At 41.3% G+C, this 6,930-nt stretch overlaps 1 protein-coding gene across 2 annotated transcripts in view; it reads right to left on the bottom strand.

Moving 5' to 3' along the window:
- The window catches only part of LIFR (LIF receptor subunit alpha), an 86,756-nt gene that overhangs the window by 78,963 nt on the left and 863 nt on the right, over window positions 1-6,930 (bottom strand). Inside the window, exon 1 of one of the 2 annotated variants that reach the window (XM_006156306.3) lies at window positions 6,612-6,687. The exons of the other annotated variant lie outside the window; for it this stretch is intronic. The gene's annotated coding sequence lies outside the window, so the exon portion shown is untranslated. Of the gene's footprint in view, window positions 1-6,611; window positions 6,688-6,930 lie in introns of those variants that run through there. 2 annotated transcript variants of the gene reach the window in all.

Below are 6,930 nucleotides of genomic sequence, written 5' to 3'. Positions count from 1 at the left end.
GTCAGCTGTAATTTCAACATATAAACATGTCACCTAACATTTGGCATATACTCTTCCTGGAAATTTCCAACATAGTATGGAGAAAATTGTGTCTGTACACACACACACACACACACACACACACACACACAAACACAGGTGCACACAAGTCCCTCCAGAAATAAAAACAAAAGAACACATAGATCAACTTATAAGTATGTTTCGAGATCTGCTTTTTCAGTTTACAAATGTTGAGGATCTCCCCACATCATGAACTATTCCCCTGTATCACTGTTAATGAAGAAAGGGTCCTCCACTGCATGTACATGCTACAATGTATCTAATCCATCACCTTATTATTAAGCATTTAAATTGCTTCTGGTTTGTAACTATTCTAAACAAAGCTACAAGAAGTCATTTTTTGGAAATTAGAGGGGCTTTTTGGCATGTGCCTTTTTGTAGTGGTCACATCAGAATCTGAAGGTAAGTTTTTTCCCAAACTTCAGAGTGCCCACATCCTGATTCTGATGCACCCCACTAAGCAGCCAGCCAGTCCACCAAGTTGACACCGTGGGAAGGAGAAACTTAGCAACAGGCATAGGGGTACAAATGCACTCTGTAGGCAAGAACCACTGCCACAGATGGGTCTCTCTACGCTGCTTCTTTTTTTTCCCTAGTTTAAATTCCTAGTGGTAGAAATGCCTGACTAAGGGACAGGGTACATTTTTGAGGCTTTTGATGAGTAATACAAAATTACCCTCCTGGAAAGTTCTAACAACTTTTTTAAGTTTATATTTTTCCTATGAGAGAGAGACAAATAAGAGAGAAAGAGAGGGAGGTACCCCAAACACGATCTTCATGACATGACCCACCCCCAGTCTGTTAGCCCAGATCACATGGGTGCACATGTGCCCACTGCACGCAGGGAGGTACCAGACTCTAACCCATGGCCTGTTCCAAGTGAGTCCGGCTGCATTACCACTGTGCCACTGACTGCCCTGTCATAACAACCGAAACACCCACCAGCAGCAACCAAAAGTGATCATTTCCAAAACCTTATGGTTGGTTAGACTGGTTTTTAAACAATAGAATCCCAATATGGTCTTGCGTTTTTAAACATAAAGGAATGATGAAACACATTTAAAAAGACAGCGAACAATTCAGCCCAATGCTAGATTTTAATGACTTTGTCTTCTAATACAAAAACAAAAACAAAAACAAACAAACAAAAAACAAAAAACCTTCAATGACACCAAATACCAAAAGACTGATATTAGAAAACCTAGGAAACCATGCTCTGAAAAGTGCCAAGCTACCAAACAGTAAGTAAAACACTGAACCTCCACGTCCCTGTCTGGCTAATATTAAACTTAAGAGTTTGTATTTTAATAGCAACATGCTCTTTGTTTTTTCCCTTTTGTTTAACAAGAAATTCATGAAACTGTATTTTTCCAACTTTCATAAGTACTATCTTATACCTAAATAGGGCGATCTGAAGTTCTAAAAATTATTTTAAATATCACTTACTCAACAAATATCTGAAAGCTTAGGATGGGCTGGGTACTGTTCCAGTGCTGGGGACAGAGTGTTGAGCCCCCTAAAATTTCCGCCCCTAAGGACCTGCTGTTTCGGAAGGGAGCTCAAAACACCCCAGCTAAGTGTCAGGGAGTCACAACTGCTGGCCCCTTATAGCCGAATTATAATGCCTTTGGGTCTCTGTTTCTTTATCTGTCAACTTTTTAAGTTGACAGATGCCCAGAAGGCCCTTCTGGCTCTCAAATTCTATACTTTCTTCAATTTTGTATGAATGCTTAAGCTTTTATTAGGCGCAAGAGTTTCACATATTAAGTTCTGCACACCTCTTCTACAGAATTACAGCCAGGGTCTCCCAAAAAAACAATCTTACTTTTTACTATATACTTTGGTGATCCAAGCACCTCAGGAATGAGCGCGGGATAAAGTTCTGGTTGATGATTTATGCACCCGGCTTTAACTGTTTCTTTGAAGAGGTTCTAAAATGTTCTCACCTTCTTCACTTTTGTACTACACTGTAAACACTGAGGCATGAAACAAGGAGTAGCCATGGGTCTCCATGCCCGCTGCAGGGGAACAACTGGGCATCCTGATCTCCTAAGACAGGCCCGGAGACTCGCCCATGCCATCCCTCTTGCCTTAGTGTTTATAGGGCACTCAGGTGCCCTGAGGACGGCAGCACTGCCGCCCTGGGGGTGGGTCCTCACTTCTCTCCTGCTTACTCCCACTCCCAGTTCAACAGGCGCACACAATCCTGCCTTTAGACCATCTACAACTCTGCTCCATTACCACTTTTAACATTAGATATGGGAACTGTTACTTCTGTCACCAGTTATTTTCTACCAGACGTTCTTGCCACCACCTTTTTACCATGGCTTTGGATCCACGATCTCCTCGTAGAAGCCTGCTCTGGGGAGCAGTAAGAGGAAGCAATAGCAAGGGGCCTCAGTACCCCAAAGTACCCTCTTGGGGAGACACACAAGCACGTTAGGAAGGATTATCTCCTCCTTCTGCTCTTTCAGGATACTGCCACTTACTCCTATACACAGTCTCAACTCTAGGCACACAGAGGGATTCCAATTGATTCTGTGTCTGCCTTAAAAGCCGGAAGATCAAGTAAGTACCAAGATTTTCTCACCTGTGTGCAAATGTACATGAAAAATAAACCCACCGGAATCTAATACAACCATGAAACAGCATCTAATAAGCACTAGCCTTGCTCTGGAATAGCATCAGCAGCAACATACATGTATGCGCTGCCATTTTACTCGATGTAAGACAAATGTGAAATGTGTGCATTTGTGCAGTTCACAGAGGGAGATGTAAAGGAATTGGTAAGGGCGCTTTAACTCAAGTACCTAAGGCTCCACGTTTGCCCAACCAAAGCGTTCACTGCAAGGGACAGGACAAAAGGACAAAAGCTTCTTTAAGGCTGAGGAGTTAAGGAATCCATCCTTTATAGAGTCTGCACACAATTTATTAGAGAAAGCTGAAAGATGAAATGACTCTATGTGGAAACAACTAATGTTCAGGTATCAATCAGACTGGAAATTTTTTTTTTTAATTCTTATTCTTATTATTCTTCAGGATCACAAAACTCCTGATATTAAATAGAAGTGCAAAATTCACAGTCAAGAAAAAGACAATAGATTCTCAGACATCTAGAGCAGTTTCTTGGCATGAAACTCATCTTCCAAGCTTTCAATTAACATAAAGGCACATATATTTAGAATGACAAACAGATTAGAAGTTGACAAAAGGAAATACCACAAATTCCTGATATTCCCTAAAATAGAGCACACACTCATTCCTCCCATGAGAATAATAGTACCTGCATAAATTACATGTATTTTATCTGCCCAAGAGAATTAAAACACTCAATATTCAAGAAAGTCACCTTTGAAATTTTACACTTAAGCAAATGACTATTTTGTTGAAATCAGAGATGAAAATGCTGACTAAATCTCTCAGAAATCACTATAATTTACTGAGAAAGGTGGGTTTTTAAGGTTTCATACTTGAATTTCATAGAAGACTAATCAAGTACAACTGACTGAAAGCAATAATTTGAGATCACATTAACAATGTAACAGATTTGCTAACCTCAAGGCTCAGAGTCAAGCTGGAAAACTAAGATTAAAGATCCGCCAATCAAAGTATTTTGACCAAAGTCAGGCAAGATAATTCCCAAAACTACTAATTTATTCAACAAATATTCACAGTCCACCGTGTACAGAGACAACACCTGGCACTGCGGATGCAATAGAGAACCAATCAATAGAGACCCTCACCATCCAGTCTCTTCCCCACCTTGGGAAACAGTTCTTAACAAATGCCACACTCAGGGTACCAATCTCCACACACTCCCTCCTGCCATCAAGGCCAGTCAGTGGCAGCTCTCTATCCCTCAGGCATACAAGGCTCAGGGTCACTTCAGGCCCTTTCCACTTGTGGTTCCTTCTGCCCCAACCACTCATCCCCCAGATTTCCAAAAACACAGGCTTCTTCCATCTCATTCAACTTTCAGCTCAAACCTCTACATCCCAGAAAGGCTTCCTCAGCCACTCACTGTAAAACAGCAGTTTCTATCCTGCCCCTCCTTACTACAGAGTCTTTGTTACTTAGCTAGTTAGTACTTAACACTGCACAATATTATCTTTATTGCTTCTTGGCTTTATAATGTGAACTCCTTGTAGCAGTCTGTCCTGCACATCTGCTACATCTTAGCCCCTAGAAAGTTGCCTGGGATAGTAAATGAAGCCCAATAATACTTATTTGGGAAGAACAAAACTTAGCAGTTTTGTACCACAATAACAGGTCCCACATAATAAAGGAAAAACAATATATCTTAAATGCTAAAAGACTAATTCGTTCAGTTTACAAAACAACAGAATAGATATTTTTTTAAAAGAGCACACCTTACACTACTCTTAAAAAAAAAATCCTTACAAATAAGCACAATGAAAATACTAAGCTCGACACTGACTAATGCTCAAACTGTACAATGTATTAAGCTCAATTTCTAGCATTAGCATTATCTCTACAATTTATTCTCTTTTTAAAACATGGTTAAGACTCCAATTTTTCATGTCAAAGAAAAAGCTAAATATTTTTTAAATCATCCTGCCCCTTAAGAGGTGTTAATAACTCCCAAACTGTAAAGTTTATAACCATATTATAACAGCATTAGGGCATGAAATGCTAGTAATAATTCACAGTAGGGAAGGGTTTAATTTTAGTGCTCAGTGGCAAACAAGTTTTATAAAGCACAACTATCTTCAGCCACGATTTCATCTAAAGTATGAGCCTTCTCCCCATGTTCAAAAAACACTTAAAGTCTTAGGAATATTTTTTCTTACAACTTATTCCCCAAATTTTATATCTGTTCCTTTCTCTTTTTTGGCTGAGACAAAGAACTATTTCTTTGAAACAAAGTTGTTACTCAAGGAATGACTTCAGCTACTAACCAGCATGCCTCTCACTTCACAGCAAAGATGCCAAAGACACTCACCAATTGCTCTGAAGTTACATAAAAGCAAATGGTGTACACTGGGGAGAAGGGGGCCTTCATTTTCTGGAACGTGATGGAATGAAGCAAGTTGCTACTGCCGTTGGGAATAATTGAAATCCACTTAAAAACCTCAAAAACTAATGCTTTACAATAACTTTATAGAAAAAAATATTGTATGTTTCAATAAAGAGGTTAAATAAATTATGGTTCCTCCTTAATGGAATACTCAGCAGCTGTTAGAGACTGCCACTCTCTCAGACAGACAGAGATTGCCATGATTTAGTAAACCGGCCAGTGGGAGGGGCGGGGGTGAGCTGGTGCCTAACCGAGGATACAATGTGTCCTCATTTGAGGAAAGGTTAAAAAAAAAAAAAAAAAACCATGCAAAATGTTTATAAGAGCAAAGGCTGCGTCTGTAACCCTGGGTCCTCCGGGAACTGGGTGTGTGGAACAGGGTAGGAGAAAGGTATACTTTCTACTCTGTATGTTTCTGTTATCTATTGAAAGTAGTCCAGTGTGAATAGATTGCCCTTCCCACACATCAGCATAAAGGTTTTAACATAAGAATAATGTAACCTATTATCACCATCATCTTTGAGGATGGCCATTCAAACACAAATGTTTTCCAAATCACCAGCAGTATCCCCTTCAATAGCACGGTCCCAGATCCTCATTTCCCTTAAATTAATCTCAATCTCCACTAGAGAGGTGGGCAAGTGATCCTGCCTATTACAATGGTTGACAAGTCTAGGTTCAACTTTTGAAGGGGAAATACAGTATTACAGCTGCTCAGTTCACCTTGAAAAGGCATCTCATATGTAAACGGTCCTGCTAGCTCCCTAACTGAAGTCTCCAGAGGAACGGTTTCTACTGGCTGTAACACAGAAAGTCAACCATATGAAACAAGTAAGAAGGCAGTCTCATGTTTATAAAAACGGACTATACTTAGGTTTCTTCTTCTCTGCCAGGCTTATAGGAGGAACCCTCCGATACTGGTGAAATATGATTTCACATGAGTGGCAAAAGAATCAGGGGGAAGGGTAAGCATCATGTGAGTTGAACAGCTTACATTTTTCACTGGTAGAAGAGGGGGCTTTGCTTTAAATTTCATGTTGACTCTATTTTTGGACCCCTGACTAAATCACATTAATTCATGCCACGCCAATACCTCCTGAAATTAAGCCAATCTGAAACTGAAGGCGAACACAGGGAAAGGCAAATTTTAAAATAAAAACTTCCCTGTCAAAAAATGTATCTTAAGGAACACAGACAAAGCCATGCAAATAACTCACTTCCATATAAATGCTGCTCAATGACAGCACACACACACACACACACACACTATCGATATTTCACTGCGTTGGACACACGCACAAAGGTACACAAAGCTACCCAACTGTAAATAAAGGACTTCACGTATTTTGGGTAGTGGACGGGACCAGATGACATTATTCATTAAAGCCCACACGTTCAGTTCACAACACTTGGGCAAAGTTTCCTGCTGGTCAGAACTCATGACCCCAGTTTCGTGCTCTTAAGTAACATACAAAAATGGCATCTCTCACAAAGCCTGGCTTCGGTCGCCTACCTTCGGGTTTAATCAGTTACAGCGCCTTCGGACCCACGCACACCGAGCACAGGTATGTCAGACGCACTGTAAATACGAAAAGGACGAGGAACGCGTTGACTGAGTTGAGGCACAGGGCACGCAGTCACTCGCAGGGCGCATCTTCAAAGGGAACGACTGAAGCTGCTTCCCATCCCCCAGGTAACCTCTGGCCTCAGACTTACACCGACGTGGGCAGGAGTTGGCGGCGGAGTCGGCGCCCCCCGGGGCCGCGGTGACCCAAGGGCGCGCGGACACGAGCCCCGGAGCCGCGCTCCTGAGGCCGCTCAGCCGCGCCGCT

This window comes from Tupaia chinensis, unplaced genomic scaffold, assembly GCF_000334495.1.
Source record: "Tupaia chinensis unplaced genomic scaffold, TupChi_1.0 Scaffold000489_1, whole genome shotgun sequence".
Classification (NCBI taxonomy): Eukaryota; Metazoa; Chordata; class Mammalia; order Scandentia; family Tupaiidae; genus Tupaia; species Tupaia belangeri.
This window is presented reverse-complemented; position numbering and strand designations above follow the sequence as displayed.